The 25983-nt window shown below is 47.5% G+C and overlaps 1 protein-coding gene across 5 annotated transcripts in view; it reads right to left on the reverse strand.

Annotated features, from left to right (window-relative positions):
* DHRSX (dehydrogenase/reductase X-linked) overlaps positions 1–25983 on the reverse strand; it is a 1538459-nt gene that overhangs the window by 786867 nt on the left and 725609 nt on the right. The window lies entirely within an intron of this gene.

The following is a 25983-nucleotide window of genomic DNA, read 5'->3' on the forward strand; positions in this document are numbered from 1 at the left end:
TCCAAAGACAAACTGGAATCCAAAGGAATGGATCGGGGGTGTTGCCCATACAGAGCATAGAAAGGAGAAGTACCTATGGCACTATGGTAGGAATTATTGTAAGTGAACTCTGCTGCCGGCAAGACATTGAGCCAGTCTGACTGAAACTGCAGGAACAAACATTGCAGATATTGTTCCATAGTGCTATTGACTCTCTCAGTCTGTCCATCCGTTTGAGGGTGATAAGCACTAGACAACCTGTCATCAATTAGTAATGCCGAATTTAGTGCTCTCCAAAAACGTGACGCAAATTGTGAGCCCCTGTCAGTGATTATCACTGAAGGTAGGCCAAAAAAACGGAATATATGCCGGATGAATAGATCAGCCAGACCAGCAGCTGTTGGTAAACCAATACAGGGAATAAAAAGTGCCAATTTTGTAAAGTAGTCCACCACAACCCATATGGTACCGTAGCCTTTGTTTCTTGGAAGTTCTACCACAAAATCCATTGATATCATGTCCCATGGTTTTTTTAGGAACAGGTAGGGACTGGAGTAAACCTACTGGTTTGCCAGGAGTGTTCTTGCATTGACTGCATACAGAACATGTGGAAACATAATTTATAACATCTTGTGTTATGGACGGCCACCAACACCATCTTTTCAGCAACTCTAGGGTCTTCTTCTGTCCAGGATGGGCTGCAATCAAAGAATCATGACCCCAACTGAGGGCCTTGTTCCGAGTGGTAGAAGTTGGTAGATAGAGTACTCCTTGTTTGAAAGGCAAACCATTGTATATATTAATATTCAATTCCTGAATCAATTGTGGATTTAGTTTCACCCTCTCCTGTAACTCGTTTTTTAGGGAAGACTGTGCAGAACAGCTACATATCACGTGATCTGCCAACAACTTATTTTGCACCGATGGTTTTTCCTTCACCTCTTCACCGATGCGAGACAAAGCATCCGACTTGACATGTTGTCTGGCAGGGCGATAAGTAATTCGGAAATCGTATTGAGCAAAAAAGACATGCCATCTGGCCTGTCTAGCTGTAAGACATTTCATAGTTTTGAATGCCTGAAGATTTCTATGATCCGAGTACACCAGCACCTGATGTTTGGCCCCAAGAAGATGATGTCGCCATTCTCGGAAAGCATCCTTGATTGCAAGTAATTCACGCTCAGTGACAGTATAGTTTTGTTCATATGAGGTAAGCTTACGTGAGAAGAAAGCGACTGGATGCTCCTCCTTGGTTTCTGCACAAACTTGCGAAAGTACAGCTCCTGTAGCGACACTGGAAGCATCTGCTTCAATGATAAACTGACAATCCGGATCAGGATGTTGAAGTACAGGTGCAGTGATGAATGCTTCCTTTAACATCTCAAAAGATGCTTGGGCATTCTGGTTCCAACAGAAGGGAACTTTGGAACTAGTTAAAGCTGTCAATGGGGCCACTGTTTTGGAGAAAGAACGAATAAATCTGCGATAAAAATTTACAAACCCTAGGAATGACTGTAATGACTTGACATTGTGTGCAACGGGCCAATTCAATATGGCCTTCACTTTGGAACGACTCATTCGAACACCTTGATTGGTAATGTCGTAACCCAGAAATTCCACTTCTTGTGTATGAAAGACACATTTCCCGGCTTTAACAAAAAGCTTGTTCTCTCTCAGTCTTTGTAAGACAGCTAACACGTGTTTAACATGTTCTGGAAAAGACGATTAATATATCAAAATGTCATCCAAGTAAATCACCACGAATTGGTCCATCATATCTCTGAAGATATCGTTCATGAAGAACTGAAATGTGGCGGGAGCGTTACAAAGACCAAAAGGCATCACTAAATATTCATAAAAGCCGTACCGCGTCTTAAAAACGGTCTCCCATTCATCTCCTTCGCGAATGCGAACCAGATTGTAAGCACCGCGCAAGTCCAATTTAGAGAAGTACTTGGAAGTTCCTAATTGATCGAACAGAACATTTATCAGTGGTAAAGGGTACTGATTCTTTATGGTGATGTCGTTAAGAGCCCTGTAATCAATGCAAGGCCTTAAATCTCCTTCTTTCTTTGGAACAAAGAATAAAGGAGAGGCAGCCGGCGATTGTGATGGCCGTATAAATCCCATATCAAGAGCTTTATCGATGTATTCTTTCAAGACAACATCTTCTTTGGGAGTTAAAGAATAGACTCGACCAGTAGGGATTTTAGCTCCAGGAATTAGTTCATATGGACAATCATACTGCCTATTTGGAGGCAGCTGTTCTGCCTGGCCTTTGTCAAACACATCAGCAAAATCTGTATATTCACTTGGTATATGTGTACCGCTCTGATGTACCACACTAATAGTGGAAATTCCCTCCATAGAGTCCAAAATATGTGATTTATTTGACACCACTTGACTGGTAAAGCAATGTTCATTGCAAAAAACGGAAGGATATTGAATCAATCCCGTAACCCAGTCAATGGCGGGATTATGAAGAGTCAACCAAGTAAGTCCAAGTATTATTTTGTACTGAGGAGCCACAATGACATCTAAGACTATTTCCTCCGAATGACCATTTAATAAAGTCATCTGAATAGGTACAGTCTCCTGAGTTAGCATACCGGAAATCAAGACCGATCCATCCACAGTATTAACAGTTTCAGGTTTGTTCTTGTTTACAAGGGGTATAGAACATTTCTTGGCATATGTGATATCGATGTAATTATTAGTGGCTCCAGAATCAACCATAGCTTTGGAAACCAATTCTTGATCATCAAAACGTAAAGTCATCTCAACAGCTATAGGTGCGTGCGCTGGAAATGTAATGGAGTCCGATGTAACACTCGACACAGGGACTCCTGCTACTGTCGAGTTTTGGCGTTTCCCGAAGGCTTAATTGGTCTTTTAGGACATGCGGCCAGTAAATGCTCAGATGAACCGCAATACATACATAAATTATTTTTTCTTCGGTTCTCTCTTTCTGCTCTAGACAACCGGCCTCGCACCTCACCAATTTGCATTGGTTCAGGATCATTCGAAGAAGCTGCCGGTGTATCAGAACGAACCGGTGCATGAAGGAAAGTTTTTCTCTCTCCTTTGCGGCATTTCTTCGAGCATCAATTTGTAAAATCAAATCAAGAAATTCTGAGAAACCTGTAGGAACCACTGGGACCGTGGACAAGGCATCTTTGAGTTCTTCTGAAAGACCCTTGTAGAAAACAGCCGTCTTCTTGTCTTCCGGCCATTGGGTTTCTGCTGTTAATTGGTTGAATCGGGCGATGTAAGCCAACAGAGGTTGAGTGCCTTGTTGTAGATTCAGCAACTCCAGATCTGTGGCTTGAGTAGCGTAGCGCATATCAAAGACTTTGTTCATAGCAGCCAAAAGATGATCGCAATCCTACAACAAGGGGCTATTTGATTCCAATAAAGGATTAGCCCAAGCAGCCGCTGTACCCCCCAAATGGGAAAGCACGAATGCTGCTTTAGTAGTTAGATCGGGAAACGAATTAGGTCGACAAAGAAAATGAAGTCGGCACTGATTAACAAAAGTTCTATAGGTTTTAGGATCACCTGTGAACCTTTCCGGGGGACCCAAGGGAAACTGTGTTGGCATAACCACTTTGAGAGTTTCCTGTGATAATGATGATGTCGTAGTCCCAGATCCAGATGCAGTGGCTACTGGAACTTGTGCTCCCTGACGAGTGGCATGCATGGCATCTTGCATAACATCCATGCGATGCCGTAGCATAATCTGTGCCGTAATCATTTCATTTCTCAAGTCAGTGATTAACTGAGTCAAAACAGTTAAAGGATCCGTACCCTCCATGGCTTCTGATGCTGTCATAAATCACCAATGTATCAATTGAAAAGGATACGGTAACCAAAAAAGGATACAATTGGTAGGGCTCTTCCGGATCCTATTTTCACACGACTTGATTGTAGGTAGGTCAAATTAGACCTTCCAAATGATACAACTCTCTGACTGAATGAAACAGGCAGAGAGATGGATCACTGGAAAGGGTGTGGAAATTGTGTAGGAAGTATGCCTAGGATAGATAAAGTATCATAAGAAACTGTCCCAAACTCGAATTACTAAGATAACACAGTATTAGCATTAATTCAGACACTGACCTTATGGCAAAACTGAAGTAATCCACGAAAGTCTCTTGAAGAAAACCAGGAGTTGAACAAATGACAAAGGAAGAGAAGATTAGTAAGGGAGACTTATCCTGAACGGCACAAGGCTCTCGCTAGATACCGGGTTGGTGCACCACAGGATAGCGTCCAAAGTACTGTGCACAATCACCTTCCAATAGTTCATGAAATACTTCCTTTCCCACGAAGAACAAAAATTAGAATTTCACCTGTTAACTGTCACAGGTACCAAAGTTTCAAAGTAGTTCAGAAAACCACGTGCAGGATTGCACGCGATAGCATGTACGCAGCCAGGCCAGCCGCGCTTGGAGACAGCGTTTTCGCGTGGAGATTTAGCACACAAACTGGATACACGCAGCCCAGGACAGCCGCGCTTGAAAACAGCGTCCGCGTGTGGAGATTTGGCACGCGAACAGGACACACGCAGTCCAGAACAGCCACGCTTGAAAACAGCGTCCGCGTGTAGAGATTTAGCACGCGAACAGGATACACGCAGCTCAGGACAGCCGCGTTTGCAGACAGCGTCTGCGTGGAGATTTGGCACGCGAACAGGATACACGCAGCTCAAGACAGCCGCGCTTCCAGACAGCGTCCGCGTGGAGATTTGGCACGCAAACAGGTTACACGCAGCTCAGGACAGCCGCGCTTGCAGACAGCGTCCGCGTGGAGATTTGGCACGCGAACAGGATACACGCAGCTCAGGACAGCCGCGCTTGCAGACAGCGTCCGCGTGGAGATTTGGCACGCGAACAGGATACACGCAGCTCAGGAATTAGCGCATGGAGGAAAACACGCTCCAAAAGGCCAAAGAAGTTGCTGAAGGGAATGCGAGGACGCAGGTCCGGAGTTCAGCAACAAAACGCCAACAAAGAGTTAATCAGAAGCAGCGATCGGCGTTTCCACGCTGCTTATGTACGTACTGCCGTAATACACGTGATGGAACTAAATCACGTGAATTTAACGACGTGAAGAATGCAGACGTCGTTTACCGGGCAATGCATCGAACAACCTCCATTTCGAATAGAATGGTCTGGCGGTTCTATGGGCGTAACTCATTTTGTATGGAGAGGTCGTTCCCGGTCCAGAGATATGTCCAGCAGGCATGACACTAGGATTCAAAGTCTTGGAGAAGTAAACCACCGGATGCTCGAGGTCCTTGACTCTCTGAAGAAGAACGGCACCCACGGCAGCTGCAGAAGCGTCGGTCTCCAGAATAAAGGGTAGTAGTTGATCTGGTTGTTTCAAGATAGGAGCTGTACAGAACTTGTGTTTCAAACTGAGGAAGCTTTCTTCAGCCTCATTGGACCAGATGAAAGGACCCTTGGATTTTTTGAGAAGGGATGTGATGGGAAGAGTGAGTAAGGAAAACCTCAGAATGAATTTCCGATAGAAATTTGCCAGCCCCAAAAAACGTTGAATATCCTTAACTGAAGAAGGCGACGGCCATGACAAGATGGCATCCACCTTCCTTGGGTCCATGGTAACCCCTTTGTCGGATAGGATGAATCCCAAGTATGACAACGAGGATTGAGCGAATGCACACTTCTCAGGTTTAACAAGAAGACTGTGATGTTGTAATCTGCGCAAAACCTCCTTGACATGCAGAGTATGCTCCTCCTGGCTCCGTGAGAAGACTAAAATGTCATCCAGGTAAACCACTGTGTTAAGATTCTGAAGGTCAGAAAATAATCGGTCCATGAATCTCTGGAAAATTGAAGGTGCATTGACTAGGCCGAACGGCATGACTTGGTATTCAAACAAACCATAGGGAGTGCGAAACGCCGTCTTCCACTCATCCCCAGTTCTTATGCGGAGTAGATGATAAGCATTCCGTAGATCTAGTTTAGTAAACACAACAGAGCCTTGAACAGCCTCTAGAATCTCTGAAATGATGGGCATAGGGTAACGATCTTTTATGGTCACTCTGATTAACCCCTGATAGTCGATACAGGGACACAACTCCTTAGTATCCCGTTTGGGTATGAAAAACAGAGAGGCCCCTGCAGGGGATTTGGAAGGCCTTATGAGTCCATTTGCTAAATTATCATCAAGGTAGCTTCGGAGCACAGCCTTCTCGGATACCGAGAGAGGATACATCCTCCCAAAGGGGACCAATGCCTGAGGTACAAGGTCGATACCACAATCCTCTGGACGATGTGGAGGAAGTTTGATGGGGGTCTGTTCCTGAAAGACTTCCGAGTATTCAGAAAGGAGCTCCGGTATGCAATGGATGGAACTACTTTCAACAGCGGACATGGTCTTAACAGTTTCGAACGTTGGTTCCGGAAGGCATTCTCGTAGACAGAAAGCGGAATGAAAACTTAGTAGATTCTTAGACCAATCCACTGTTGGATTGTGTTTCCGGAGCCAGCCAATTCCTAATATGACTGGAAAATGGGCAGCATGTATGATGTCAAATTTTATGGTTTCAGAATGCTGGTGAATGGATACTTGAATCTCCTCGGCGGTGTGAGTAATGAGTCCCGAACATAGAGGTGTACCATCCACTCCTTCGACCTTTTGGTCCTCTTTTTTCTCAATCCTAAGCAGACCCACCTTATCAGCCCAAAAGGTGTCAAGGAAGTTTCCAGCTGCCCCACAATCCAGTAGAGCCTGCGTCTCTACTTCTCTCTTCCGGAAGCGGAGTTTTATGGCTGTAACCATGAGACGCAAATCTTCGCTCATCTGAGATGATGCCACAGAAAGAGTAGTGTAGGAACAAGGCGCAGCCCCTCGATAGTCTGTTCCACTGACTATCGAGGGCGGTCATTTCCCGATCTCCTTGGGGGCACATCAGGGCAATCTCTCAGCAGATGGTTGGCAGCTCCACAATACAAACAAAGATTCCCTTCGCGCCTCCTCTTCTTTTCTTCGGCAGTCAACGGAGACCTGGTGGTTCCGACCTGCATGGGTTCATCTCTGACAGGACGCGATGCAGGTGAGGAGGCTGACGGGAGCGTATCCAAGAAAGGATGTGGACCTCGAGCCTTCTTCTTTTCGTTCTTTCGTTCCGTCAGGCGAAAATCGATTCTTAGAACAGCAGTCTGAAGATCTGAAAAGGTTTCTGGGCGAGGGATCCGGGCAAGTTCATCTTTAAGCTCTTCTCGCAAGCCTCTGCGGAATATGGCGTACTGGGCCTGCTCTTGCCAACCGGCCTCTGCAGCGAGCTTCTTGAAGGTGGAACTATAGGACAGTAAGTCGGTACTCCCTTGACGCACATCGAGCAGGTCTTCGCTAGCCACGTGTGAGCATTCGGTTCACAAAAAGGTGTGTATCAGTAGTTCCTTAAAGGCCGCATAGTCCTGCAAAACTGGGTCAGATAGGGATAGCAATGGAGTACCCCATGCCAAGGCGTTTCCCGTCATATGTGTGATCATGAAACCCACCTTGGAATGATCGGTGGAAAATGCATTCCTGCAGGAGGTGAAATGGATATTACAGGCTTCCAGAAATTCCTTCACCTTTCTTTCCGAGCCGTCGAATTTACCCGACACCAGGGGTAGTGGGGGCAAATCAGATGTCTGTTGTTCTCTTGCAGCCACTCTTTGCTGGAGCACCACGTTGTCAGCTTTGAGTGTTTGGACTTCTGCGTTGAGGGTTTGGACAGCTGTTACTAGCTCTTGCATTTGTTGTGGCGTAGCCATAATTTCTTCCTGGTGTTGCAAGCTATCAAAACTGGCGCTATGGGCTACGGGATCAGCTAGAAGGTCAGCAATGTCTTCGTCTTCACTAGAATTACTACATTCCCCGATCACCTCCTCCTCACCTGAATAGTCCAGTTTCTTTCTGCGGGTAAGTCCAATGTAAGGTTTCTTCTTTTTTTGAAGATAGGGTCTACCTCGGAAGGAAGCCACCGTGACTCCAAGACAGAGAAAACCCTCGGTGACTCCCCTCCGCGACAGCCAGAGGGGAAAAAGCCACTGGATGGCAAAAAAACCCTGGATCCGGAGTGGTCGTAAAGGCAATGGAAGTCGCCGGATCCGTAGCAAGTAGGATTGGTCCTCCGCCGAATACCCAGGGACCGTGAGGTCAGCGTGTCAATGCAGACCGGCTGTAGCAGGTAGCTGGATTCAGGTGAGTACCCCACAACGTGGAGGACAAGGGAGAACGGGAGAATCCGAGATGTCCGAGGGAACCCAAGAGAGCGAGAAAGAGCAGCGGGGGAAGCAGCACGGGAAGCAAAGAGAGAAGGCAAGCGGAACAAAGAGAGAGAGAGCAAACGGGAACGGGAGGAGAAGGAAACAGACGCCGAAAAGGCGTGATAGAAGAACAAACTGTCACAGGGAACGAGCGCAAGCAACGGGGGCGAGAATGAACTCAGTTGCAACGCGCAGAGCCGCCGGCAGCCGAGTGAGATATACAAACGGCGGCGGCCATCTTGGAAACAACTAGACCGTGGCTAGTAGACGGAGAAGAAACGTAATGGAACACTTTAATGGCGTCCCTGTTTCCACCTTCGCCACAAACGCCAGTCGCCGGCGGCAGTGACAGAGGACCCGGTAAATCCCCATTCTGAAAACCATTCCCCATTCCCATTCGATCCCCCATAGGGCTCAATGGGAATGGGGAAGGAGCTAATAATAGGCCCGCAAATAGCGGGCCCGTTATTAGCTCCCTGGTCCCTTAGCGTGCCCCGCTAAGGGCGGCTGGTAAAACCAGTCAGCCCTAGTGGGACCCGCTAAGGGACCTCGGAATGCAGCGCTAGGGGGCTAACGGCACCTGCATCCTTACCGGTGCCGTTAACCCCCTACCGCCGTACTCGTAATGAGGCCCTGTATCTTTTAATATGTATGAATAACTAGGTGCAAAAAGATAATTATAACAAAAACATTTCTGTTTCTCAGTTAAAACATATTTTTACCTGCTTATAAAATACTCCCATTGGTAATTTGACTTACAATTTTGCTCCCTAGAGAAATCATTTTACTCCCAACTTTAAAAAATAGGGAGTAACATACTCCCACTTCAAAATCTTATCTGGAACACTGGCTAAGAGGGCAGTTAGGTGTCATCGGCACTGACGTACAATCTGAAACCGAAAATGTGGATGAGCCAGTGGAAGGAGATAAAGATTAAACAGCAGAGGTGGCAGGAATGAACCCTGTGCAACACCACTGGTGAGAGGCATGGGGAAGATACCAGAGGGGAAATTAAATTTCATTGGGTTGCGTCAGTAAAGACCTGAACTAGTTCAGTGCCATACCCGTGACTCCATGCTCCTCTATTCCCGCTAGAAGGATGCTATAGTTACCAGTGTCAAGAATCGCTAACAGATCAAGAATTATCTAGCAGTGACACTGTCAATGTCGGTGGCAAGGTAGAAGTAGTCAAGGGCGGACAACTAAACAGATATGGTTCCGCTCACCTAGCGGAAACATGACTGAAAATGGTCAACTGCATCACAAGTTCAAAGAAAGGTTTGAAAGGAGGAAGCCACAGAGAATTCAAGTCTCTCAGTCAGAGCTGGGTGGAGTGTTCCAGGGAGGAGGGTGGCTGGAGCTGAATGGTTTGGAGTTGGCTTTCTCACAAGAGGAACTGGCATGGGCAACGGAAACGCAGCCTGTGCACATTACAGTATTGAGCAGGGACATTAAAGGTTGTATAACTACTTTCACAATATGTTTGAGAGTAGACACAGGATAGAAATGTTAAATGTTAAAGGTATTTATACCGCACACCATCACCAATGGAGTAGGTCCCCAGGTGCTCTGGCGGATCTGCAAACGAGAAGGTGGATGGGTTAGTAAGGTGAAGATGGAGTAGGATAGTGAGAGGAGTGGTGTTGTGTTGGTAGCTTCAACTCGGTATACACCGGATGCTGAGCTTTGGTGCGAGTATCGGATTGATGTTAGCCCTCGTGTGCTGTTGGTGCAGCTTATGTGTTTTTGCAGTGTGGTGAACTGCATGCGGGTTGTTGTGCAAGAGATGGTTGTGTGAGTTTTTTTGAGTAAGATAAGTATGCAGAGATTTTGAGTTTTTTTGTTTAGTGGGTTATATGACATTTAACATGCAAACATTCACAATTCCATCCAAGTGCAGCACCTGCCGGCTCCCTCAACTCCATCCAAGTGCGGCACCGGCCAGCCCCCACATTCCCACCTAGACGCGACTCCAGCTAGTGTTCACAATTCCATCCAAGTGTGGGAAATGTTAAATTTTAAATGTTAAGGGTGTTGGTACGGCACCCCGTGGTGGTGTTCTTTTGGCAGCTTCATCTCGGTATACACCGTGCGACGAGCTTTGGTGCGAGTGTCAGAGCGATGTCAGTCCTCGTGTGCTGTAGGGGTAGTTTATGTGTTGGTGTAGTGTGGTGCAGTGTGGTGAGGTGCATGCAGCTTGCAGTGCGAGAGGTGGGAGTGTGATTTTGAGTGAGTTAAGTATGCAGAAATTTTGGGCTGTTGGTTAGTGGGTTATATGTTGGCATCTAATCTTCGCAGTATGGCTAGTTGGCTAGGTTTCGGGAATCCTGCAGGGTGCGAAAAACGGCTAGATTTGGGTCCTTTACAATGGGAAAGACCCATTCCCAACAGACCAATTGAGTATAGTACCACACACAGCTGGATTTGAGAGACAGTTTGAATGATTCATTAGCCTCTTAAAGCCCTGCTGGATTTGTCGTCTTGTACGGTGGGTTAAAGGCCTACGCCTGACAGAAAAATCAATTTAAGAAAGAAAGGGAAACGAAGGAGACAGCGCATTGACTGGGCTAAGCTACAATGGAAAAACAACTTCTGTTAAAATATTAAAAACTATTTCTGTTCAGAGACTGTCTTTCGAAAACTATTTGTTACGCTCACCTGGTATCCACGGGGACGCCACCCAGCCGGGTTGGTCGGTGGTATCCTTCTTAGTGGTTCCCAGATGTGGCCTGCGGGGAAAGTTCTGCCTGAAAATACAGGAGGGCTGTGTTCAAGACTGGCCGACCGAGGTAAGTATCCTCCCACCACCCCGTATGACTTCAGCCCCTCTGGGCCCTCTCCTCACCTTGTTGTAGAATTAGGCATGCTCTCCGTCCTGCCTTCTTGGCAGGGGCGCGTTGTCTTTCGTGGGCGTGTGCGGTCCAGTTACTTCACTGACGCCGGCTCGTTTGATGTCGTTCAGGTAGGTCTTATTGCTGTTTTTTTGTATTGTGTTGTTATTCCTGCATGCCTTTCTTGGTTTAATAATGTCTCTTTTCTCCCTTAGATATGCAGAGCTGCAGCGTGGCAAATTGCCTGAGTTGGGCCTCGCAGGTAAATGATGGCACGTAACGAGCGCTATGATGCGGTAAGTAAGCGCTTTGCGCAGCACTGCGATGTCTTGCCTTTGCTAACCTGTTTTCCTTCTTTTCTCGTAGGCCGCAGTGTTCTCCCAGCGTGTGTGGAAGTCTGGAGCGATGCCAGCCGAGAGACGACCAGCCAGGTAAGTCTTTTGAGCAGTTCGTAGTTTTGTAATGTCTCTAATGCCTTCTTTAATGTTGTCGTTTCCTTCCTCTTTCAGGTCTTTCGGTCCGGGAGGCGTGCAGATCCAAAGGAAGCTGTTCACAGGAGCAGCGAGCGGATAAAGATGGAGATTGCAGGTAAGATGCTGCTGCTAACAATGTTCCTTTTGTTTCTTTGCAGGTTCTGCTTCTCCGAGGCTCGTGGGTATAGCTGGACACGGTGAGCATCACGTTGCAGACTGCAAAGTAACGCAAAGTGTGTTGTCTAATTCGGGTGTGGTTTGAATAGCCTCAACAAAGTAGTCCAGGTAAAATAGTCCCTAGGCCACCACACCCAAAACACTATACCGCATAGCTTGGTTCCTAGGAGCCAAGCTATGTGGATGCTTCCATGTTGGCTGAAAGCCTCAAATAAAGTAGTTCCCTGAACACATGTCTTTCACGGTGTATGAGCCTGTTGCCATAGGCGCCAGGACTGGCCCCAAGAGGGCTTTGGAAGTGAATGCCAGGCCTTATTAGAGACCTGAGTCCTGATCCCACCTGGCCAATGGGCTTGCCAGTGGACATCTGGGATGAGGGTCATGACACTATTAGAAAAAAACATCATTGCATTGGGAGAAGGCGAGGCAGTGAGAGCATGAGTGAACGGATAGGGAGGGCCCCATACAGAACTTAATAAATGGGAAAGACATATTAAGAAAGAGGGGAAAACAATAAAATGATACACAAAATAAGGAATAAATAAGAATGGTGGCAATTAGTAAAAAAAGAGGAGATGGTGATGGGGTCAGATTTAATTTTCCCTTTAAAAATGATAGACAGGTTGTCACAGAGGACTTGAGATGGGGTTAGTCAGGTTGGTAGTTGGGGAGGATCCTCGATCACAGCAATATGTTAGGCAAGGGGTAGAAGCTATGGCAATAATATTTTTTTTTAAACTTAAGATGTTGGCAATGCAGGCGTTAAGGAATCTTTAAAAATAAGTTTGTCAGTAGATAAGAGTTTCTGCACAAGGTGGGCTTAAGTTTTCAGACCGTGTTGTGATGGGATTGATAATCAGGAGTAAACCAATAGGCCAAACTAGTGAGGCAGGAGGAATTAAGAAGTTTGATAGGGGTTAGCAGATCAGTGGTGCAGAACAGCCAGTATGAGTAGAAGTAAAACATTGGGCCTCATTACGAGGTGGGCGGTAAGGGATTACCGGCACCGGTAAGGGCACTGGTGGCGGTAATCCCATACCGCCCTACTACGAGTTCCCTTTGCGGGTCCTTCCTTAACGCCTAGTTTTACCAGTCATTAAGGATGGGACCCGCAAAGGGATACCAGGGTCAATAACGGTACCGCAATTTGCGGTACCGTTATTGCCAACTTCCCCCTTCCCATTGAGCCCTATGGGGGCTCAAATGGGAATGGGGAATGGCTCTGGTGAATGGGGAATTACTGATCCCTCCGACCTCGGAATGGACCGGTAATTGCTCCATCCACCAGACCAGAGTCGGTACGATTTTGGAGGCAGCCATGGCGCTAATGGCGCCATGGCTACCTCCAACCTCGTAATGAGGCCCATTATGTCAGGATTAGAGAATGGGAGGGAATCGAAAAAGAGGGCAAGTGCAGGCAATACATCAGGAAAGGAGAATTTACTCCAGCCTTTACCTGTCAGAGGAGGTTTGGAAGGGCCAGTGGAAGCCCTGGAATCTAAACGTACCTGAAAGGAAATCAGAACATGGCAAGCCTATTTAAGTGGCATGGTAGGGGAAGATTCTGCTAGAGCAGTAGTGCCGATTCTAAGATTGAATGTGCACAAATGGGAGTAAATTGCTATGTGTAGGGATGAAGAGGAGGAATCCACCCAGAGATAAGATGATGAGTTTATGATGGGTTACGGCAAGGTCTACAGCAATGATGGCTAGATTATCGGCAAAATGAGTGCTACAAGCAGCAAGGCAGTACATGAGAAAAGTAAGGGTCTCCTTATGAGACAGCTGGATTTGATTTGACAAGCAGAGATTCCCAGTCAAGTGCTTTGCTCTTAATGCCCATGGGGTATCAAAGCTATCTTGCAGGACTTGGATCTGGCAGACCAAGCCATCCACGTGATTAAGTAATTACAAGTTACTCACCGGAGTGACTAACGTACTCCTACTCCATAGTCCCCTTTCCTGTGTCCTGTATGGGGCGTCCCTGGCTAAGTATGGTAACAGAACCTTTTCACCAGAAAAATGTTTCTTTCCCTTTAAATGTAGTTGCGTGTGGGGGCGCGTCCCCGGGAGAAGGCATTCCCTTGACCCCGCCCACCAGCGCCACACCTCAATCCCCTTTGACGTATCAGCTGTATTAATCCGCCTATGGACGCTGCTATTTATTTTAGGGGGAAGGATGGTGGGGTGTATGGAGGAAAGGGGACTATGGACTAGGAGTATGTTAGTCACTCCGGTGAGTAACTTATAATTACTCCTACGTCCAGTCCTCTTTCCTCCATTGTGCGTGGGGGATTACCACTGATTGAAGCCCTCGGGAGGAGTGCCGTTACCCAGCCTAGACAAACAGACTTCGCAGCACCGCCTGGCCGAAAGGCCGCGTCAGACTGTGCACTAGCGTCCAAGCAGTAATGCTTGTAGAAGGCTGGTGTGGCCCATGCGGCCACCCTGTTAATTGCTTGCCATGGTACGTGTCTTTGGAAAGTGACTGTTGTTGCCTTGGCCCTGACTGCGTGAGCGTGTATGTTCTTTGGAGTCTCTTTACGCTAGACCTTGTATGCTTTGTGAACGGCCAAGACCATCCACCTGGCTATTGAAGCCTTGGACACTTGCCTGCCCAGTTTCGAGCCGCCAAAGGTGACGAATAGGGTGTCTGACTTGTGGAAATTCATGGTCTTGTCCAGGTAGAAATTCAATGCTCTCCTGACATCAAGATAGTGAAGCACCTTCTCGCCTCTTCTGTTGGATTAGGGAAGAAAGTGGGTAGTACAATTTCCTCATTGAGGTGGAATGATGAGACCACCTTCGGTAGGAAGGAAGAATGAGTGCAGAGCACCACCTTGTCTTGAGGGAATGTGGTGTATGTCTCTGTAGTCACTGGAACGTGAATTTCATTAATTCTGCATGCCAAGATGAGGCCCACCAGGAGCGCTGTTTTATTGTGACTAATTTGAAGTCTATATTTGCATTGGGCTCGAACAGCTTATGCGCAAGGGCGCTGAGGACTACGCTGAGATCCCAGACTGGATGCAGACTCCTGACAGGCGGAAACAGCCTTGTTAGCCCCACCAGATGTCTTTTCACCACAGGGTTTGACATAGAGAAAGAGTTCCTCTCTGGGTTCCTGTAGGTGCTGATGACTGCTAGGTATGTCCAGCATGTGTCTACCAGAGCGCTCCATTTAACCAGATGGGCAGAAAAAGACAGCACTTGGTCTAAGGTGCATGTTAGGGGATCCACTCCTGACTCCCTGGCCCAGAAGCAGAATATGTTCCATTTGCTTTTGTAATGCCTGCGGGTAGCGTGGCTCCTGGCTCCTTGTATGATTTCTAGATTGTCTGGTGACAGATTCAGGTGCTGTAGGGTTATCTGCTCAGGGACCAGGCCGCTAGGGTTAGCCTCTCCAGGGAGGGGTGAATGACCGTAACCCACGTGCTGACCAAGGCAATGGTCCGTCCCTAGGGGCAAGGGGGACCGGAGGCTGATCTGCCATCTGCAGGAAGTCCAAGTACCAGGCCAGCCACTACAATGCTAATAGGATCAGTCGCAGTTGACGAGACTCTCTGATTTTGCAAATGACCCTGTGGAGAAGGGGAGTCAGGGGGGAATGCATATGCCGACATTCCGTCCCACTGCATGTGCAGCACGTCCCCTCAGAGAGCCTTGGCCCCGGCCACCCAAGACACAAACTGCTGGCATGTCTGGTTGTGCTCTGTCGCAAACAGGTCAACATGAGGTTGACCCCACCTCTTGAAGATGCCCCGAAGGACCCTCTTGTTCAACTGCCACTCGTAATTGTTGGAACCCAGCCTGCTGAGTCGGTCCACCTGCAAATTGGATTTCCCTGGGAGATGGACTGCTGAGATCCATGTATTCTGTGCAATGGCCCACTCCCATATGCTGATGGCAAGCATGCACAGAGGAGGAGATCTGGTGCCTCTCTGTTTGTTGAGGAAGTACATGCAGGTGGAGTTGTCTGTCTCAATGCAGATCGACCTGCCTCTGACCATCCGAAGAAAAGCCTTGAGCACAAGCCTGATGGCCATCATTATCAGTCAGTTGATATGATTCTGCTGTTCCTCCATTGACCACAGAGAATGTACTGTGTAGTTGCCCAGAGTGTCTCTGTACCCCTGTAGGGAGGAATCCGTCGTAATCGTATGTTCCAGTTTGGGCTGCCTGAAGGGTCTGCCCGCCATGAGGTTGGTGTCCTGCCTCCACCATTGAAGATCCTGGTGCAGGTGGTGTTGGTATGCTAACCGCTGCTATCTGCTCCCCAGTCTCTTGGAGCCATGAAGCCAAAAAGTGCAGCTGCAACCTCCCCATTTGCAGCCTGGTGTGAGAAAGCGCCAGGAGACAAGCAGGCATTACCCCAAGCAAGTGCTGATATCAGCAGGCCGTGGTCACCGGTCTGCTGAGTAAGTAACCAGCTGCTGCCTTGATTATTGCCATCTTTTCCCTTGTGGGGAATATTACCTGACTCTGTGTGTCCCGCAAGAGTCCTAAAAACACTAGGGTTTGTGTAGGCTGAAGCTGCGACTTCTTGACATTGATTGAGAACCCCAAGTTGTATAAAGTGCTCATGAGCTTGCAAATTGTGCTCCTGAACTGTACCGATGACTCTGCACTGACTATCCAGTCGTCAAGGTATGGATACACATGGTGGACCTCTGAACTAAGCAGGGCTGCCACCGTGAACCTTGTGAAGACTCTTGATGCTGAGTTGAGCCCAAAGGGCAGTCCCTTCTATTGGAAGTGCCGCCCCATGACCCGAAATCGGAGGAACGATCGATGAGGCTGCCAGATCGGGACATGTAAGTATGCGTTCTTCAGATCCAGGGAGCATGTCCAGTTTCCCCCACACAGAGACTTGGCTATCAGAGCTGGCGTATCTATTTTGAACTTCTGCATGTTACATGAACAAGGTACATGTTTAAGAAGGATATAAGAAGGATATATATAGGACCACTCGTATGCCTGCCTGGTTCTTCTTTTGAATGGCAAAGATGCGTGAGTAAAATCCCAACCTCTGTTGGGGGAGTGGGACCTCCTCCACTGCTTCACTCCCGATTAGTGAGCGTATCTCTGCTAGGAGTTATGATGTCCCGATCTGGGAAAGGGGAGGAGAGCAGCGGGAGATGGAATGGGAAGCCGGAAGCCATGAGAGACTACCAAAATCATCCATGGGTCCACAAGTAGAGTCTGCAAGGACTGACTGTGGAGGGCTAATCTGCCAACCACCAGAGTGCTGTGTACCTGAGCAACACGTCATTGTTCCTTTGCCTCTGAGGCTGGGGTGCGGACTGGAAGAATCCTCTGTGGGATGATTGCTACTGCTTCTGCCGATGCTGATTGGTAGATTGATCTAGCTGCCTGGTTCTGCAGTCGTGGAAACCCCAGAAGCTGCCAAACGTTCAACCCCTGTCTGACCGAGCCTGCCCCTTCCCAAACCCAAAGCTTTTGGCTGCTGGCTTCATAAGAATGGCCAGAGACTTGGCGGTCTGTGAGCTGCTCTACTTTTTGTTCGGCTCTTCATCTGTGATGGAGTGAAACAAGTTACCCCCCTCAAATGGGAGATCAAGGATTCTTTCCTGAACATCAGGATTGAACCTGGTTGCTCTAAGCCAGCCCGTCCCTCTCATGTCTGTCGCTACGCATATGGCTCTATCAATGTGTGCTACTTTGGCTTCCATGAGGTCTTGAGCGATTATCTTGGCCTCCCCCAAGCCGGCCTTGAATGACGCTTTCTTGTGGGTTGGTAGGTCCGGGAGGAAGTTGGCGATTTCCTGCCACAGACTTTGATTTTCTGTGGCCAGGTTGGGTCAGCATTGGCTTGTCTGAGGTGTAGTCCTGCGTTTGAGTACACCTTTTTGCCATAGGCATCTCGGACCATATCTTCTTTGCCCAGCAGCTCCGAGGTGGATGTGTTGGTCGTGGATGCTTGTGGTTTGGCATACATGGACGCTGCCGCAATGACAGATGACAGAGGCTGGGGGTGCACGAACAGTAGTAGTGCGTTGCCCTCCACCTGTCTATACTTAGCATCCAGATTTTTCTGACTGGCTGTGCAGAGTGTGGCTTTGCCCACCCCTTCCTAGCCAGGGTCTCCACGTTCTTTAGTGGTGGTATACATGAGCTAGCATCTGCTTGCAGTGTGAGGACCTCTGCTAAAAAACCCTGCTTCCAGCTGCTTCTTCTGTGGCTGGGGGATGCCTAGGTACTCAGTCAGACCAGCGATTCTGTCGTGAAACACCCTTGCTGAAGAAGGCACATCTTGCTCCTTTTCGTCAGTGTCTTGTTGATCCCCATTATCTGGAGTGCCTGCGGGGTCCACTGGTGGTGTGCTCCTGGCCGCCGATAGAGGAGTGGCCGCTGGAAGCAGAGACACTGCTGTGCCAATAGGTGTTGCCGGTGGTGCAGTAGGTTGAGGAGGTGGTGCGCTCCCACTTGGAGCCTGTGGTTGAGGTGGAAGCATGGATGAGATCATGTCCTGAATGATACCCTTGAGGATGCTTGTCATTTGAGGGGACCGCATGAGGGTCAGGAACTTATCAAAAAAGCGTTCCTTGCAGGCTGGTTTAGCGCACTCCCGCACCGGGCCGTGAGTCGATGTAGACATGGATAGTTGTTGTCTAACCCGACTGTATCTCTCGTGAATGTACAAAGCCCATGTGTAGCGCAATTGCGCTGCTGTGGTCAGATAGGTGGTGCACCACGTGACCTGTGACGTAGTTACCTGGGACCCTTCTGTCCTTGCAGTGGTTTCCTGCCTTTACACCTGGCTGGATTGCCGCACTTCTGGTATGACCGCCATTTTGTCTGCTCCTGCTCCACGTGCTTCCGTGGCTGCACTGAGCCTGGGTCCGGCCTGCTTGCTTGTACGAATAGGCTCTGCCCCTCCCTGCACCTCAGGTAATTTCCTGGTAGGCTGTTGGCCCTAGGCCATAATGCTGGTAGTGCTGTCTATGCGTAAAGGCTCCCTGTCAGGCCTAGACCTGCTAAGAGAGCAGTGCCTATCGGGGCACCACATCAGCTTCACATGCAGCAGGCCTGACTTTATTGCCAGTAAAATAGCTCAGCGGGTTGAGCGCCTGCTGCTGCGATCTGAGCGTAATCTGCAGGTCGTAGGTTCGAATCCCGGCAAGGCCAACTCAGACTTTCCTCCTTCCAAGGTCGATAAATGAGTACCAATTTCGGTTGGGTGATATTGTATGTAAATATGTGCTCTGTAAAGCGTTTTGGATAAAGGCGCTATATAAATAACACATTATCATTGTGCGGGGTGATGTTAAAATGGCAGGACGCCTGAGGCGGGTGCAACAACCCCCAGGCACCTGGTGCTCTGTCATTCGTAAATATATTCATGCTGATGATTTAAATAATACAGCAGGATTTTTGTGAAAACTAAAGCTTAAGAGGCTTTTTATATGCGATATAACCGGTATACGCAATATTTAATGTCCACGCATTATTCACATCACACACAAGATGTGCCTGTAGTATTTCAGGTACAGTGGGCCTAATTAAGAGGTAGGCGGTAGCCATGGTGCTTTTAGCTTTTAGCACCATGGCTACCCCCTTACCGCATTCCGGGTCCGGGTTGGCGAAATAGGGACTAACTGGGTCATTCCAACCTTGGAGGACCCGGTAAGTCCCCATTCCGAGAACCATTCCCCATTCCCATTTGAGCCCCCATAGGGCTCAATGGGAATGGGGATGGAGCTAATAATTCCCTATTAGCTCCCTGGTCCTTTAGCGGCTCTCGCTAAGGGCGCCTGCTAAAACCAGGGACCTCGGAATAGGGCGGTAAGGGTTTACCGGCACCGGTCTCCTTACCGGTGCCGGTTAACCCTTACCGCCCACCTCGTAATGAGGCCCAGTGTGTTCTTCCGTTAGCGACAGACAACTGTCTGCGTACGGAACGTCCCCTGCCCCTTTACACACAAATAGAGTTTTTGTTTTCCTGTTTTGCTTTTTGACTTCTCTCGGAAGTGGTCAAAGGATCACTTATAGCGTGAATTAAACACACACAATACCTCGATGGTGCCATGCTGATGGGCCCTTTGCCTTTACACTGTGTCGTCGCTCTATGTGACACAGGGCTACGGAAGGCCCTCTATACGGTGTTATCTTCCCATGTGAATCAATGGCAGGTGGCCTTTAGTTAATCTAATCAATGGGGCGCAGCACGCAGCGTGCACTGCTAAGCGCAGACACCTCTCAGGCGACTTCCAAGCTTTTCTACCACACTTGATGCCACCAGGCGTACATGTCAGCACTGTACAAGGAGATATGTTTCATTAATTACAATGGGCCTCATTACGACCCAGGCGGATTTCGCGGTGCTAAATGCACCGCGAAGCATGGCGGAAAGCCGCCGATAGCGCCATGGGGGTTGGCGGATTTACCGCCCCATTCCGACCTCGGCGGAGCGGTAAATCCCCAATCCCCATTCTGCCCTTCCCCATTCCCATTTTTGCCCCATAGGGTATAATGGGAGTGGGGAAGGAGTTAATTACGCCACCGTAAAATACGGTGGCGTAATTAACAACGAGGTCCCGTAGCGCCATGGTTTTCTCCGGCTGGTAAAACCAGGCGGAGAAAACCTCCATGGCGCTACGGGAACTCGTAGTATGGCGGAGAGGTACGCCATGCACTACGCTGGCGTAATACCCTCTCCGCCAGGGTCCTAATGAGGCCCAATGAGCGTTAATGCTGTACACTTTTTGGAAAACATGGATTTTGTGTATTTCCTAAAATAATACAATCACAATGACTGAATATAGAGGAGTTTTTGATTCCCGGCCAGTGTTGCCTGATAAGTTAGTCAGTGAGAATGTGGTAACGTCTGATGAAATATTTTAGTTATGGGGCCTCAGTCTTCATTTCCATATAAACATCCTGCCATCCTTATGATGGCTTAGAATGCAGATAACAATGATATTAAAAAGTGTTTTTCCATTCACTTTTTGTTTTATTTTTGGTGACAAGCTTAAAAACGCATGCAGCACACTGCTTCATATAAAAAAATCAAGTATTGGCAATGCCAACAGTATGGGATTTTGTGGGCATCTAATATCAGTGCCTGCAACACATCTAATACCTTATACACATGGGGCCTCATTACGACCCAGGCGGTCCGGAAATAACGGTGGCAGTAAACCCGCCGCCACTGTTGTTTCCGGACCGCCTGAGTCCGACCCCTGCAGGCGGGAGGTGATGTTCCCGCCAGGTCTGACCTGGCGGGTTTAACACCTCCCGCATGCAGGCGGACGAGGAAACACCGGCAGCATTACGAGATGCTGCCGGTGTTTCCATGATCCCCATTTCCATCGTGTCCCATAGGACTCAATGGGAATGGGGATTTACACCATTCCGCCTCCGTGATTCCCGGAAAACCGGGGTTGTAATGCCCCGGTAATTCCGGGAATCACGGAGGCGGAATGGTAATACGAGTCAGGCATTAACCCGGCGGTTTTACCGCCTCGGTTAACGCCGGACTCGTAATGAGGCCCATGGTCAATCAATGGGTGGGCAAATAACCGAACACCTACAAGCTTTATGTTGACTCCAACATACAGTGCTCACACAATCCGAAGCGATGCAACAAAATGCACCAAAACGGAAGCGTCCGCAACTTCAAGGAATCAGATCTGGGATCTACTTGTCTGCAAGATAAGCTAGCAACCAAAATAGCATTTGCTACTGTGCCTGCAAGAAAAACATAGGTTTCAGCTCTGTGCTACTAAAAAGAAAAGAAATATCCCGAAACGCGATTGTCCTAATTCTGGACAATCACAGATGGATGAAATCCTGATTCCACCTCAATGGGATTCAAACATGTGACCTATAGATTGCATTCTGTGCACACTCTGCAGCATTCGCTCAACCCAGCTATCTATCCCAGCTAGCAAAGCTAACATTTTCCCTTGCTTCCATCCGGTCTCTCTCCCTCACTTCCTCTCCCTCCATTCTAGCACTTCACCCATCATGGTCACATACTTAGCGCTGCTGGCCGTACTGCCTACATGCACTTAAAAATGTCCAATGTTGGTTGTCCTAAATGCAGCAGCAAAGGTGCAGATATAGTGTGGGGGCATTCCTGTCCTGGTGTTAAGTGGGTTGGACATGAGCCTAAAATGCTGGCAAGCCTGCAGATTGGTCAGCAATGCCTGCTGACTGGAACAAAACCAACCCTGAGATCCTGAGTGTTGTCCTCCCAAGGTGAAAACAAGATGCATGCAGCACCTGCTTTAAGAGTGTCCCTTCCAGGAAAGCGCTACACCAGAGAACACTGCTGCACAAGCAAGCCAATATGATTGGGGGAGGGAGACGTTGGCATTGTGAGACAAATAAGTCTCCCCGCAGTGTGTTAGTGCAGGTAGCTGGCATAAAGCCTAGCTTCATCACAGAATGGCCAAGCAACCTCCTTTGGTTGATCCGGAAATACTTTCCGGGAGCTGAGCTCGCCCAATTACTGATATTCTGTTCTACTGTCCCGTGGAGGGTATTGGAGGAGAGTTCAAGTCTCCTGTGTCTTCAGGTGAAGACACAACAAGAGTTCGACCTCATGTCTTCATCAGGTTCTCAGAGTCACCTGATGGGGGACACACTTTGCTATCCGGGATGCGAGGGGAAGATGGACATTTAAGCTCTATTATGTTTCAATGAAGGAGGTGGCTAATCAATAATACACAAAACAAAACGTAACATGCCAACAAGTCCCGGGTGCTGCCCTGTCCCTGCCTGCAATACTCACCAGCCAGACCTTGCATCTCTGTTATGTGGTTTTTGCGCTTTAGAATAGGTGAAAGGCGGCCCTAGCCGACAGACTTCACTTGCTGAGAAAAGGGGAGCCACCCAGCAAGGTCAGAATTGCCCTAAACCAACAGAAATACTTGCTTACCATTTCTCAAGCAGGTGAAATGTTTAAATGACAGTTCCCAAGCAGTGAGAAGGCACTTCTACAGGCATTTAATTTATTCTGGAAGCATTGACATTGATTTTCCCATTGAAATTATTTTTCAAATCAGGCCCCTAATGTTTACTAACAGATAGTATTGCCACACAGTTTGTTTTTGTGTCTTTATGACTTGATGGAAAGACTGCATAACGCATAGAAGATTATTTTGGGCTGACATCATTTTGCATTCGTATGCTTCTATTCTTCCGTTCCAAATAGTTACTGTCATACTATTTGGTGCGATGTTGTTTCATCGCCTGCTGTTAAATCGCCAGGCTTTTAAACGTGCACATTACATCGTATGTGCTCATCAAATATTTTAGGGGGGGTGGGAAAGGGCAAATAAGTGTTTGGGCGGGTGGGCAATAGTAAAAAATAAGTGTGGGTGGGGGATTTGGGGGGACCCCCCCCCCCAAAAAAAAAAACATGAGCACATTCGATGGAATATGCACGTTTAAAAGCCTGCCGATGTAAAAGCAGGCGATGAAATGACTTGAACCTACTGTTTTTGGTTCACATAAGTATTTATATATTTATCACTTCAGTTTATAATGTGATTTGTGTACAAAATACCACAAACACACAGATGGCAGTGCTCACAATCCAGGAGCACTGTCCTCTGTGTGTTTGTGGGATTTTGCAAGCACATTGGATTTCTAGCTCACCGCTACCGGCATGCAACACATTGCCGGCAGCGGGGAGCTAGAAATCCAAAGTGCGGGCAAAATCCAGTTAATACATATAGGACATTGCTTACTATCCTCTGTTCGTTTGCAGGATTTTGCTCGCACTTGGATTTCTAGCTCCCCGCTGTCGGCAACGCAGCACATGCCGGCAGCGGGGAGCTAGAATTCCTGAATGCAAGGAAAATCATGCGAACACATAGAAGACACTGCTCATGTCAGAAAGGATCTCATGGCTAAGGACCTTGAGATCCTCTCTGGCATGAGCACTGTGGGGTTTTATGTCTTATTATCAAGTTTTTTTATTAGAACACTTTACAGTTGGTTTAAAAGCAGTGGGGGAAGAAAAACATTTCAAAGGACAAAAATAGAGGTAGGGTGAGCCAGACAATTTATGTGTGAAGCCGAGCACAACCAGTCGGATTGCGGGACTATGCGGGGCAAGCATCTGCATGGCCCTGCACAGCTAACAGAGCCAATCATTGAGCCAGTAAGGGTTCGAGCACTATATGACATGTAGCACAACATTGACGATTTTGTGTTGTAAGCCATTGATACACATTAAAACAGATTTAAAAAGTACGAGCAACCGCCCTAGCTATATTAAAATCAACCAAGGAAATTAAATGCAGAAAGGACAGAAATAATTACTGCTGTTGAAAGCATTGTAAATTACTTTAGCTATTTAAAAAAAGATTATACTTGCATGATTCAATGCATCATTTTATTTGGAAGAAGCAAGGTGCCTTTCCTATTCAAAGATCGCTGCTAGCTTCGGCTTGTTTTCAGAGAGTTTGCTTAGAGACAGTCATCCAAAATGGCTGCCTCCCTGGAAGAGCTCAAAGAGTTCCGATATGGGCAGGAATGGGTGGGATTAGTCATAGGGATTAGCATGGCTATGGGCAGGGAATGGGAGGGATTCAATAAAGTAACAACGGTGTATCCCTCCTCAAATGTCATCTCCAATGGAAAAAGATTACAGACCCTCATTCAAAGCCCAGATTTGAAGCTCTTATGTTAAAGCTCTTATTTTAATGACAATAGTTTTGGTTGAAAGGTAACGTTTTCAGCGTCACCTAATAGCCCACATTAAAAAAAAGTACTACAGTTGCATGCATTTCGCTGGAATGGAAGCTATCACGGTAGTCTGCAGAACACTAATACTCCAACGTTTTCCCACCAGCTATACTTACCTCAATTGATAGGTCACCCAGTGTCATCTAGAAATTGATAAATGTGGGGGTAAGTCCTCAAAAGTCATCAATATAAGTCACTTACAGCTGCAGCAACTTGTCTTTTACGTAGTACTTGCTCCCAAAGTTTGTGTTGTTCCATAGACCTGTATATAACAGTTGTTACTATTACCCAATTTTAAAAGCGACATTTCCCAAAGAAAGTTTAATAAAGAGCAAAGGATTTACAAAGGAGACGCATGAGCGATTCATGCAGTCCATGCAGTAGCTAGGTCTGCCACAGACCACAGGATCATTTCACCATACAAAAAATCCCATATAAGCAAACTGCGCCTGTGATTACAAACACTGGATGTGGTTGCGATAGATAACTCTGGCGCATCAATGAAACAATGTGGGTCATTCCGAGTAGGGCGGTAAGGGTTAACGGTCACCGGTAACGAGACCGGTGCCGTTAAACCCTTACCGCCCTATTCCGAGTTCCCTTTGCGGGTTGGTACTTAACGCCTGCTTTTTGCAGGCGTTAAAAAACCAACCCGCAAAGGGACCTAGGAGCTAATTACGGCACCGTAATTTACGGTGCCGTAATTAGCGCCTTCCCCATTCCCATTGAGCCCTATGGGCCAAAAATGGGAATGGGGAAGGGCCCATGGTGAATGGGGAATTACCGCCCCCGCCAACCTTGGAATGGGGCGGTAATTACGCCATTCACCATGGCGGAGTTGGAAAAATACCGGCGACAATCAAGGCGCTAATAGCGCCTTGGTTAACGCCAGGGTCCGAATGAGGCCCAATGCCTTACAGAGATGGTTAATGGCATAGCCGTAGAGTACGTCGTATTTCAGTTGACATTTCAGTTTCAAATATTGTGCCAGGTTATATAATCACATCAGTTTTAAATACTGTGCTATGAGATATAAAACACTTTAAACCTGTGATAGTCAATACAGTATAATAAGAGCAATCAGAACAAAAGTAGAGTCCGAATTCCTATTATAGGCAAGTGTTTTCCCACCACGAGGAGACTTTTGAAGTTCAATTGTGCACTTCTCAAATAATCCAGAGTGCTGTCAGTAATATAATAGAGTTATTGAAATATTGCCGGTTACTGCTGATAATAGGAAGCTCAATTTGCCAACCTGCCAGGCGTGCTGCTGAAATATGTCCCACAGCTTTGAAACATATCAATGTTCATCTCTGTGTGCCAATGTGTCTGTTTTTTCAGTGACAAGTACTTCTTAAGAAGCCATACAAGTGTCACACTCCCCTGTTTTCTAGCCCTTATTCTGGCCTATGCTCTACCACTTAAGGAGCACACTTTTATCCCAGGTGAAGAAGGACTTCTGTCTTCTTTATTGCTCCTTTCTCTACTTACTCTAAGCCACGCTCCTCACCTTTATGT

Source organism: Ambystoma mexicanum, chromosome 7p, assembly GCF_040938575.1.
Source record: "Ambystoma mexicanum isolate Mex_15411 chromosome 7p, UKY_AmexF1_1, whole genome shotgun sequence".
Lineage (NCBI taxonomy): Eukaryota > Metazoa > Chordata > Amphibia > Caudata > Ambystomatidae > Ambystoma > Ambystoma mexicanum.